Source organism: Chrysemys picta, chromosome 18 (assembly GCF_011386835.1).
Source record: "Chrysemys picta bellii isolate R12L10 chromosome 18, ASM1138683v2, whole genome shotgun sequence".
NCBI classification, from domain to species: domain Eukaryota; kingdom Metazoa; phylum Chordata; order Testudines; family Emydidae; genus Chrysemys; species Chrysemys picta.
In genome coordinates this window covers 3,074,929-3,088,781 of record NC_088808.1, presented here as the reverse complement: position 1 = coordinate 3,088,781, position 13,853 = coordinate 3,074,929, and the positions used below count along the sequence as shown (strand labels likewise).

Genomic DNA, 13,853 nt, shown 5'->3' with positions numbered 1-13,853 from the left:
CACACACAGCCCTGCTCGCGCTCTGTCACACACACACACACAGCCCTGCTCGCGCTCTGTCACACACACACACACACACACAGCCCTGCTCGCGCTCTGTCACACACACACACACACACACACACAGCCCTGCTCGCGCTCTGTCACACACACACACACACACACACACAGCCCTGCTCGCGCTCTGTCACACACACACACACACACACACACACACACAGCCCTGCTCGCGCTCTGTCACACACACACACACACACACACACAGCCCTGCTCGCGCTCTCTCACACACACACACACACACACACACACAGCCCTGCTCGCTCTCTCTTTCTCTCTCTCTCACACACACACACACACACAGCCCTGCTCGCTCTCTCTTTCTCTCTCTCTCTCTCTCTCTCTCTCTCTCACTCACACACACACACACACACACACACACAGCCCTGCTCGCGCTCTGTCACACACACACACACAGCCCTGCTCGCGCTCTGTCACACACACACACAGCCCTGCTCGCGCTCTGTCACACACACACACACACACACAGCCCTGCTCGCGCTCTGTCACACACACACACACACACACACAGCCCTGCTCGCGCTCTGTCACACACACACACACACACACACACACAGCCCTGCTCGTGCTCTGTCACACACACACACACACACACACACACAGCCCTGCTCGCGCTCTGTCACACACACACACACACACACACACAGCCCTGCTCGCGCTCTGTCACACACACACACACACACACACACACACACAGCCCTGCTCGCGCTCTGTCACACACACACACACACACACACACACACACACACACAGCCCTGCTCGCGCTCTGTCACACACACACACACACACACACACACACAGCCCTGCTCGCGCTCTGTCACACACACACACACACACACACACAGCCCTGCTCGCGCTCTGTCACACACACACACACACACACAGCCCTGCTCGCGCTCTGTCACACACACACACACAGCCCTGCTCGCGCTCTGTCACACACACACACACACACACAGCCCTGCTCGCGCTCTGTCACACACACACACACACACACACACACAGCCCTGCTCGCGCTCTGTCACACACACACACACACACACAGCCCTGCTCGCGCTCTGTCACACACACACACACACACACACACACACACACACACACACACACACAGCCCTGCTCGCGCTCTGTCACACACACACACACACACACACACACACAGCCCTGCTCGCGCTCTGTCACACACACACACACACACACACAGCCCTGCTCGCGCTCTGTCACACACACACACACACACACACACACACACAGCCCTGCTCGCGCTCTGTCACACACACACACACACAGCCCTGCTCGCGCTCTGTCACACACACACACACACACACACACAGCCCTGCTCGCGCTCTGTCACACACACACACACACACACACACAGCCCTGCTCGCGCTCTGTCACACACACACACACAGCCCTGCTCGCGCTCTGTCACACACACACACACACAGCCCTGCTCGCGCTCTGTCACACACACACACACAGCCCTGCTCGCGCTCTGTCACACACACACACAGCCCTGCTCGCGCTCTGTCACACACACACACACACACACACAGCCCTGCTCGCGCTCTGTCACACACACACACACACACAGCCCTGCTCGCGCTCTGTCACACACACACACACACACACACACACACACACAGCCCTGCTCGCGCTCTGTCACACACACACACACACACACACACACACAGCCCTGCTCGCGCTCTGTCACACACACAAACACACACACACACACACACAGCCCTGCTCGCGCTCTGTCACACACACACACACACACACACACAGCCCTGCTCGCGCTCTGTCACACACACACACACACACACACACACAGCCCTGCTCGCGCTCTGTCACACACACACACACACACACACAGCCCTGCTCGCGCTCTGTCACACACACACACACACACAGCCCTGCTCGCGCTCTGTCACACACACACACACACACACACAGCCCTGCTCGCGCTCTGTCACACACACACACACACACACACAGCCCTGCTCGCGCTCTGTCACACACACACACACAGCCCTGCTCGCGCTCTGTCACACACACACACACACACACAGCCCTGCTCGCGCTCTGTCACACACACACACACACACACACACACACAGCCCTGCTCGCGCTCTGTCACACACACACACACACACACACACACACACACAGCCCTGCTCGCGCTCTGTCACACACACACACACACACACACACAGCCCTGCTCGCGCTCTCTCACACACACACACACACACACACACACAGCCCTGCTCGCTCTCTCTTTCTCTCTCTCTCACACACACACACACACACACACAGCCCTGCTCGCTCTCTCTTTCTCTCTCTCTCTCTCTCTCTCTCTCTCACTCACACACACACACACACACACACACACAGCCCTGCTCGCGCTCTGTCACACACACACACACAGCCCTGCTCGCGCTCTGTCACACACACACACAGCCCTGCTCGCGCTCTGTCACACACACACACACACACACAGCCCTGCTCGCGCTCTGTCACACACACACACACACACACACAGCCCTGCTCGCGCTCTGTCACACACACACACACACACACACACACAGCCCTGCTCGCGCTCTGTCACACACACACACACACACACACACACAGCCCTGCTCGCGCTCTGTCACACACACACACACACACACACACACACAGCCCTGCTCGGGCTCTGTCACACACACACACACACACACACACACACACACACACAGCCCTGCTCGCGCTCTGTCACACACACACACACACACACACACACAGCCCTGCTCGCGCTCTGTCACACACACACACACACACACAGCCCTGCTCGCGCTCTGTCACACACACACACACACACACACACAGCCCTGCTCGCGCTCTGTCACACACACACACACACACAGCCCTGCTCGCGCTCTGTCACACACACACACACACACACACACACACAGCCCTGCTCGCGCTCTGTCACACACACACACACACACACACACACACACACACACAGCCCTGCTCGCGCTCTGTCACACACACACACACACACACAGCCCTGCTCGCGCTCTGTCACACACACACACACACACACAGCCCTGCTCGCGCTCTGTCACACACACACACACACACACACACACACACACACACACACACAGCCCTGCTCGCGCTCTGTCACACACACACACACACACACACACAGCCCTGCTCGCGCTCTCTCACACACACACACACACAGCCCTGCTCGCTCTCTCTTTCTCTCTCTCTCACACACACACACACACACACACACACAGCCCTGCTCGCTCTCTCTTTCTCTCTCTCTCTCTCTCTCTCTCTCTCTCTCTCACTCACACACACACACACACACACACACACAGCCCTGCTCGCGCTCTGTCACACACAGGCACCGACAGCTTCTCTCTCTCACACACACACACACTCACACACAGCCCTGCTCATTCTCTCTCTCTCTCTCACACACACACACAGTCCTGCTCGCTCGCTCTTTCTCTCTCTCTCACACACACACACACTCACACACACACACACACAGCCCTGCTCGCTCTCTCTTTCTCTCTCTCTCTCTCTCTCTCTCACTCACACACACACACACACACACACACACAGAGCCCTGCTCGCGCTCTGTCACACACAGGCACCGACAGCTTCTCTCTCTCACACACACACACACTCACACACAGCCCTGCTCATTCTCTCTCTCTCTCTCACACACACACACAGTCCTGCTCGCTCGCTCTTTCTCGCTCACACACACACACACAGCCCTGCTCGCGCTCTCTCACACACACACACACACACACACACACACAGCCCTGCTCGCTCTCTCTTTCTCTCTCTCTCACACACACACACACACACACACAGCCCTGCTCGCTCTCTCTTTCTCTCTCTCTCTCTCTCTCTCTCTCTCTCTCACTCACACACACACACACACACACACACACAGCCCTGCTCGCGCTCTGTCACACACACACACACAGCCCTGCTCGCGCTCTGTCACACACACACACAGCCCTGCTCGCGCTCTGTCACACACACACACACACACACACAGCCCTGCTCGCGCTCTGTCACACACACACACACACACACACAGCCCTGCTCGCGCTCTGTCACACACACACACACACACACACACACAGCCCTGCTCGCGCTCTGTCACACACACACACACACACACACAGCCCTGCTCGCGCTCTGTCACACACACACACACACACACACACACACACACCCCTGCTCGGGCTCTGTCACACACACACACACACACACACACACACACACAGCCCTGCTCGCGCTCTGTCACACACACACACACACACACACACACACACACACAGCCCTGCTCGCGCTCTGTCACACACACACACACACACACAGCCCTGCTCGCGCTCTGTCACACACACACACACACACACACACAGCCCTGCTCGCGCTCTGTCACACACACACACACACACAGCCCTGCTCGCGCTCTGTCACACACACACACACACACACACACACACAGCCCTGCTCGCGCTCTGTCACACACACACACACACACACACACAGCCCTGCTCGCGCTCTGTCACACACACACACACACACACACACACACAGCCCTGCTCGCGCTCTGTCACACACACACACACACACACACACAGCCCTGCTCGCGCTCTGTCACACACACACACACACACACACACAGCCCTGCTCGCGCTCTGTCACACACACACACACACACACACACACACACACACACACACACAGCCCTGCTCGCGCTCTGTCACACACACACACACACACACACACAGCCCTGCTCGCGCTCTCTCACACACACACACACACAGCCCTGCTCGCTCTCTCTTTCTCTCTCTCTCTCTCTCTCACACACACACACACACACACACAGCCCTGCTCGCTCTCTCTTTCTCTCTCTCTCTCTCTCTCTCTCTCTCACTCACACACACACACACACACACACACAGCCCTGCTCGCGCTCTGTCACACACAGGCACCGACAGCTTCTCTCTCTCACACACACACACACTCACACACAGCCCTGCTCATTCTCTCTCTCTCTCTCACACACACACACAGTCCTGCTCGCTCGCTCTTTCTCTCTCTCTCACACACACACACACTCACACACACACACACACAGCCCTGCTCGCTCTCTCTTTCTCTCTCTCTCTCTCTCTCTCTCACTCACACACACACACACACACACACACACACACAGCCCTGCTCGCGCTCTGTCACACACAGGCACCGACAGCTTCTCTCTCTCACACACACACACACTCACACACAGCCCTGCTCATTCTCTCTCTCTCTCTCACACACACACACAGTCCTGCTCGCTCGCTCTTTCTCGCTCACACACACACACACAGCCCTGCTCTCTCTCACACACAGAGGCACCGACAGCTTCTCTCTCTCTCATACACACACACACAGCCCTGCTTACTCGCGCTCTCTCTCATACACACACACACACACAGCCCTGTTCGCTCGCGTGCTCTCTCTCGCTCTCACACACACACCCCTGCTCGCTCTCTCATATACACACACACCCCTGCTCGTTCGCATGCTCTCTCTCTCTCTCACACACACACACACACACACACACACACAGCCCTGCTCGCTCTCTCTCTCTCACACACAGCCCTGCTGCACATATAGAGCACTACACACACATACACATACACACACACCAACTGCTGCACACTCACAGACCTGCACATGCACACACTGACTGCTGCACATACTGAGCCCTGCACACACACACCGAGTGCCGCACATGTGCACACACACTCAGTCTTGCACAGACAAATGCCCTGACTGCTGCAAACACAGTGCCCTGCACACACACAGTCCTGCATACATAGACACACACACAGAGAGACGCTGACTGTTGCAGGCACACACACTGACCGCTGTACACACACAGCCCTGCACCCAGGCATAGAGACATCGACTGCTGCACACACACGGAGCCGTACACACACACACAGAGCCATGCACATAGGCCCAGAAACACGACTGCTGAGCACACACACAGAGACAGACTGCTGTACATGTGCGCGCACACAGAGACAGAGTGCCCTGTGCATGCGTCCCCCCAACTGCTGCACACACACAGCCCTGCACACACGCACAGACTGCTGCACACAGATAGACCTCTACACACACACAGCCCTGCACATACACCCTGACTGCTGCGCACACACACACCAGAGCTCTGCACGCAGATGCGCACGCACACACCCCAACTGCGGCACACAGAGCCCTGCAGATACACAGCCCCTGCGCTTGCACGTGCACAGACACACTGACTGCTGCACACGTGCACAGACACACAACAGAGTGCCCTGCGCACATACACGCATACAGACACTGCTGTACATGTGCACATACACCATCCTGCACATGCAAACACACACACAGTCCTGTGCACTTTGCGCACACTAACTCCTGCACACACCTACACGGTCCTGCACATGCTAACACATGCACCGACTGCTGCACACGCCCTCACCGCCCTGCACACACACCGCCATGCACATAGCATCGTAGAACTGGAAGGGACCTGGAGAGATCTAGTCCAGTCCCCTGCACTCAAGGCAGGACTATTATTTAGACCATCCCTGACAGGTGTTTGTCCAACCTGCTCTTAAAAATCCCCAATGATGGAGATTCCACAACCTCCCTAGGCAATTTATTCCAGTGCTTAAACTTCCTAACTGTCAGAGTGGTTTTCCTAATATGTCCAACCTAAACCGCCCTTGCTGCAATTTAAGCCCATTGCTTCTTGGCCTATCCTCAGAGGTTAAGGAGAACTATTTTCTCCCTCCTCCTTGTAACAACCTTTTATGTACTTGAAAACTGTTATGTCCCCACTCGGTCTTCTCTTCTCCAGACTAAACAAACCCAGTTTTTTCAATCTTCCCTCATAGCTCATGTTTTCTAGACCTTTAATCATTTTTGTTGCTCTTCTCTGGACTTTCTCTAATTTGTCCACATCTTTCCTGAAATGTGGTGCCCAGAACGGGGCACAATACTCCAGTTGAGGCCTAATCAGTGCAGAATAGAGCGGAAGAATTACTTCTCGTGTCTTGCTTACAACACTCCTGCTAATACATCCCAGAATGATGTTTGCTTTTTTTGCAACAGCGTTACACTGTTGACTCATATTTAGCTTGTGATACACTATGACACCAGATCCCTTTCTGCAGTACTCCTTCCTAGGCAGTCATTTCCCATTTTGTATGTGTGCAACTGATTGTTCCTTCCTAAGTGGAGTCCTTTGTATTTGTCCTTATTGAATTTCATACTATTTACTTCAGTCCATTTCTCCAGTTTGTTCAGATCATTTTGAATTTTTATCCTAGCCTCCAAAGTACTTGCAACCCCCCCGCCCCCCCAGCTTGGTATCGTCTGCAAACTTTATAAGTGTACTCTCTATGCCATTATCTAAATCATTGATGAAGATACTGAACAGAACTGATCCCTGAGGGACCCCACTCATTGTGCCCTTGCAGTATGACTGTGAACCACTGATAACTACTCCCTGGGAACGATTTTCCAACCATTTATGCATCCACCTTATAGTAGCTCCATCTAGGTTGCATTTCCCTAGTTTGTTTATGAGAAGGTCATGCGAGACCGTGTCAAAAGCTTTACTAAAGTCAAGATATACCACATCTACCGCTTCCCCCCCTATCCACAAGGCTTGTTACCCTGTCAAAGAAAGCTATCAGGTCGGTTTGACATTGTCAGGGTTCCTTCCCCACTCTGAACTCTAGGATACAGATGTGGGGAGCCGCATGAAAGCCCCCTAAGCTTATTTCTATCAGCTTAGGTTAAAACCTGGTACGCTGCCACCACCAAGTGATTTAACAAGAAACAGGAAAAGGGCCACTTGGAGTTCCTCTTCCCCCAAAATATCCTCCCAAGCCCCTACACCCCCTTTCCTGGGGAGGCTTGAGAATAATATCCTAACCAACTGGTTACAAAGTGATCAAAGACCCAAACCCCTGGGTCTTTGGACAATGGAAAAATCAGTCAGGTTCTTAAAAAAAGGATTGTATTAAAAAGAAAAGGTAAAAATCATCTCTGTAAAATCAGGATGGAAAATAACTTTACATGGTAATCAGCTTCAAAGAGCCCAGAGGAACCCCCCTAGCCTTAGTTTCAAAGTTACAACAAAACAGGGATAAACCTCCCTCTAGCAAAGGGAACATTCACAAGTTGAGAAAACAAAGATAAACTAACATGCCTTGCCTGGCTGTTACTTACAAGTTTGAAATATGAGAGACTTGTTCAGAACGATTTGGAGAGCATGGATTGATGTCCGGTCCCTCTTAGTCCCAAGAGCGAACACCACCAAAAGAAAGAGCACAAACAACCCCCCCTCCCCCGCAGATTTGAAAGTATCTTGTCCCCTTATTGGTCCTTTGGGTCAGGTGTCAGCCAGGTTACCTGAGCTTCTTAACCCTTTACAGGTAAAAGGATTTTGGTGCCTCTGGCCAGGAGAGATTTTATAGTATTGTACACAGGAGGGTTGTTACCCTTCCCTTTATAGTTATGACAGACATGATTTGTTCGTGACAAATCCATGCTGGCTGACATTTATCACCTTATTTTCTTCTAGGTGTTTGCAAATGGATTGCTTAATGATTTGCTTCATTATCTTTCCGGGTACAGAAGTTAAGCTTACTGGTCTGTAATTCCCCGGGTTGTCCTTACTTCCCTTTTTAGAGATGGGCATTAGATTTGCCCTCTTCCAGTCTTCTGGAATCTCTCCCGTCTTCCATGACTTTTCAAAGATAATCGCTAATGGCTCAGATATCTCCTCAGTCAGCTCCTTGAGTATTCTAGGATGTATTTCATCAGACCCTGGTGACTTGAAGATGTCTGTCTAGCACGCACACACACATTAACACAAGCATAATGCCCTGCACTCACACATCCCATGCCCTGTGGGTGTGCACATGTGTGCACACACACTCTCTTCCTGGCTTCTGCAGCTTCACTGGCAGCTATCTCTGAATTTCAAAGAGATCCCCCTCCTTGAATCTTTACACACACCCTTTGCCAGAAACAATCCCTGGGCACAGGCACTCCCCCAGGACAGGGGTCTCGGAGCAGCTTCCCCTCTCCTCTGGCCTGTCTCTGAGAGCTCCCCCCTCCCATAAACGTGCTGGTGAATGGGGGGTGAGAGGGAGACACAGCAGACTGGCATTTGCCTGTGTGTTGGGAGGAGCTGGGTGTGTTTGAAAGCACATTGCACTGCTGTGAATAAGTGCACAAGGCGCAGGGCAATGGCAAGTCAGGCCCCATGTGTGTGGGTGTGAAGGTGAGTCTGTGGGTAGGGGGGCGAGCAGATAAAAGGCACATTTGCATGGAAAGCTGGTTTCTTTTGGCCCAATCCTCTAATTTGTCTAGGTCCTTCTGTATCCTATCCCTACACTCCAGCGTGTCTGTAACTAGATGGCTGATTTACTTGTATATCCCATCTTTGCTTTGCCCTGGTCTGGGCAGTCCTGAGTGCCAGAAAACCTCTCACTGATCAGCACTGAGTGATACCCATAAGCCCGTTTCAGTGACGATCCTGCCTGAACCCCACTCCTCCCCTCATTTAAAAAATGATCCTGGAATTTCTGGGGAGTTTTGAAAGCCGTGATCACTAGGGGAAGATGCTGGCTCTGCTCAGGCACCCACTGCCGCAGAGATCTTCAGGGAGAGCAACAAACCTTGATATGAAAGTGATTTGTATCCCACAGGCATGTTGAATACAGAAGAGGGCCTCATTCTGCTATTTGATGCTGGTGCAAATCTGGAGTAACTCCCTTGACTTCAGTGGATCTTCTCTGGATTTAACTGGTTTAACTGAGAGCAGAGTTTGGTCCAAGAGCCTCCATTCACTCAAAGTCAAGAAGCTTAGTTCCGCAGATGGAGACCTTGGCAGATACCGTTAGCTCGAAGGAAGAGAAATTGACCTAGATGGAAAATCCCTCCTGGGAGATTGAAGGTAGAGTTACTGTGTAGGAAGAGATGAGAGAGTCTCTTTGTGCCACTGAGCCCTGGCAGGATGGACTGGAGCAGGAAGCAGGATGGAGCTGTTGCAGGGCGAATTGCTAGTTGAGGATATCACCCAGGGACATTGCAATGCTTAACTTTTAGGCACCCTGTGGTGCCCAGGCCCCCATACAACGCATGGGGAGAGTTAGACTGAGATGCCTCGGAAAGGGATTCTCAGAAACCAGCAAGCTGAGCTGAAAGTCATCTGAAATAGCCTGTGGGCGATGCTGAGGAAAGGGGTGTGGCCTAACCCCACCTCCCCAAGGGACTATCCAGGTGGGAGTCCCAGCCTCTCCTGGAGCCAGGTGCCTCAGCCAAGGCAGCCCTTCCTCATGGCGAGGCCGGGGGAGACCCTTTCAATCCCTGCTCTGCCTGATTTGAACCTGGGTCTCTGTGACAATGCGGTTCTGGCGGAACCCAACTGAGAGTGCCAACTCAGGACAAATTGCTCAAATAGGGCAGTTACAGCCCAAGGCTGGGGTTTTTCCACCTCTAAGGCAAACCAAACCAGCCAGACTAAGACTTCGGTCTCACCCCACTGGCTAACCGCAAGTCTCACAAGCAACCTCCTTAGACACTCCAGTTTCCCAGTATTACCACCAGTGCCACACGTTATGGGGACAAATGGTTATAAAAACCAATACCCCAGTAAAAGAAAAAGGTTCTCCTGATCCCAAAGGACCAAGCCCCAGACCCAGGTCAATGTACAAGTCAGACCTTACCCACAAATCACGCTACTGCCAATCCTTTAGAATCTAAAATCTAAAGGTTTATTCATAAAAGGAAAAAGATAGAGATGAGAGTTAGAATTGGTTAAATGGAATCAATTACATACAGTAATGGCAAAGTTCTTGGTTCAGGCTTGCAGCAGCGATGGAATAAACTGCAGGTTCAAATCAAGTCTCTGGAATACATCCCCAGCTGGGATGGGTCATTCAGTCCTTTGTTCAGAGCTTCAGTTTGTAGCAAAGTCCCTCCAGAGGTAAGAAGCAGGATTGAAGACAAGATGGAGATCTGGCATCAGCCTTATATAGTCTTTTCCAGGTGTAAGATCACCTCTTTGTTCTTACTGTGGAAAATTACAGCAAAATGGAGTCTGGAGTCACATGGGCCAGTCCCTGCATACTTTGCTGAGGTACAAGGCGTATCTGCCTTCTCTCAATGGGTCCATTGTATAGCTGATGGTCCTTAATGGGCCATCAAGCAGGCTAGGCAGAGCTAATCTCAGCTTGTCTGGGATGTCACCCAGAAGCATAGCATAAGTTTGCCATACAGACAGTATAGAGCCAATATTCATAACTTCAACTACAAAACTGATACATACATATAGACAGCATAATCATAACCAGTAAACCATAACCTTGTCCTAGACACCCCATTTGACCCCCTTTATACAAGATTTGGGTGCCACTACAGGACCTTGGTTGCAACAATGATCTATATGGTCCCAGTTTAGGTCAATAACGTCACAGTCTCTCATCTCCCAGCTGAGTGCCCCAAGCACTGGGCTACTGAGCCATCCTCCTGTGCTTGTCTGGCCCACTGAATAGCTAATGAATACAAAGGAAAACAGGTGAGACTGAGAGAGCCCCAGCTGAGCATGCCCAAAACACTGTTGGTCACAGCTCAGCAGGGAGACGTGAGTTAAAGTCCTTGCTCCAGCTCGGGCAGAGTAGGGCTATTACGCACCTAGCAGCTGAGTTGGGGCTTTGAGGATCTGAGTGGTGCCTTCCTGTTGGATTGAAGCACTTCTATCCCTTTGTGGAGCCGTCTCCCCGTTCCCATATCTGCCCATGCGCTACGTGGGAAAGGATACCGCTTCCAGGCCATCCCCAATGAACTGACCCCATGTGAGATGCTCCAGCAGGAGAATAAGATCCAGAAGCAGCCAAGTTCCCATGGTGCCCTATGATTACAAGGAAAGCTGGCTGGGTTTCACCTTGACCATAGCTCGTGGAGGTGGCCAAGAGGAAGAGATTCATATCTGTCAAACAGCAGCTTGGAGAGCTGAGGATGGAGTTGGCTCCTTTAGCCCTTGTGAACTGTGCTGGCACTGTCATGCTCTCACACCTCCAGAAGCCCATAGTTACCAGCACGTACTGATCCGAAAGGTGCAGGGGACAAAGGACTAAAGTGTCTGAAAATGTCCGGGTTTGATTCTGTAAAGCTCCAGCCGTTCCCTGACCCGAGGATGTATAAAGCAGGTGCAGACTCTTCTCCCCTCTGTCTTTTATTCTTATATATTCCACATGTATAGCTCAGTAGGGACAGAATATTTGGGGGGTGTTAATGTAACGAATACTCCTGAGGGGATTCTGCACCAAAGATTGAAAAATTCTGCAAATTTTATTTGTCAAATCAATGTGGAGGCTCCAGCCTGGCATTGGGAGCACAGGCCACTGGCTGCACAGAAGGGGGAGACAGCTCCCCTATCCCAGGACATGGACTCAGCGGTGAGGCTGCACCCAACCCTGACAAGGCACAAGGACCTGGGCCTGCCCCAGAAACACCCCAGAGCCCTGCCCCTCCATGCCAGGTGTGGGCAGGCAGGCTCAGCAAGGCAGGATCCAAATGTGGAGGGGCTCAGTGTGGGGGGAATCCAGGTGTGGGTTGAGAGGGTTCTGTGTGGGGCAATCTGGGTGCGGGTGGCTCAGTGGGGGATCTGGGTGAGGAGGGATCTGGCTGCACAAGGGCTTGTTGGGGGGGGTTCTGGGTGCAACAGTAATGGGATTCTGCAGGGGAGGGGGTCCAGGTGAAGGTGGTTGGGGCTCAGCGGGGGGGGTCTGAGTGTGGGGGGGATAGAGCTCAGCAGGGGGGTCTGGGTGTGGGGGGTGCAGTGGGGGGATCCAGATGCTGGGGGAGTGGGGCTCAGTGGGGTTGGGATCCAGGTGCAGCTGGTTGGGGCTTGATGGGGGGGATGTGGGTGTAGGTGGTGGTGCAGGGGGATGGGGGTCTGGATGTGAGGAGGAGTAAGCCTCATTGGGAGGATTTGTGTATGAGGGGGTCTGGCTGCATGTGGGTTGGACAGATGGGGGAGCAGCTCCCTGCACAGTGATTTCTCCTCCCTGCAGCTGAGGAGCAATGGATGCAGGAAGTATGGTGTGTGTGCGAGGGGAGTTTGCAGAGTTTCCTATAGCTGGGGGAGAAATCTGGGGGTGGGTCTGACCCAGCCCCGGATGCCATGCAGGGGAAGAGGAAGTCCTGTCTTGCTCAGCTGGGACTAGCAGCTGAGCCCGGGTGTAGGGTAGGAGCCACCAGTCATGTCTTCCCCAGTCCCGCCCCTGCCCCACAGCCCTCTCTGCCAGCTGCCCTGGGCACCCAAAACATACTGCTGGGGAGAGTCGCATGATCGCTCTTGTAGCTTGAATTTGCTTCCTCATCGGAAAGTAATTTTTCTGCGGGAAAACAAAGAAATAAGTGGGGTTCATAAATTCTGTGCATGCGCAGTGGTGCAGAATTCCCCCAGGAGTAAATTAATCTGTGCTCACAACTAATTAACCCCCCCAACTCATCCCAAATAGTGACACAGTGGGCAGAACGCTGCAATTTTGTCTCCAGAAACACACGTTCACCCAGCTGACCTGAAAAGAGCCCCTGATCACTGTAAGAGTGCTCCAGTCTCCAGAGCGTGGCATCACCACAGACACTGGAGTGGATCTGATATTTCGTCCGGCATAAGATGAGTGATGTGC

At 53.1% G+C, this 13,853-nt stretch overlaps 1 protein-coding gene across 1 annotated transcript in view; it reads right to left on the bottom strand.

Moving 5' to 3' along the window:
• BSPRY (B-box and SPRY domain containing) overlaps nucleotides 1-8,395 on the bottom strand; it is a 34,226-nt gene extending 25,831 nt beyond the window's left edge. The window contains exon 1 of the mRNA XM_065572153.1: nucleotides 8,377-8,395. The gene's annotated coding sequence lies outside the window, so the exon portion shown is untranslated. The remainder of the gene's footprint in view (nucleotides 1-8,376) is intronic.
• Nucleotides 8,396-13,853: the final 5,458 nt, after the last annotated feature.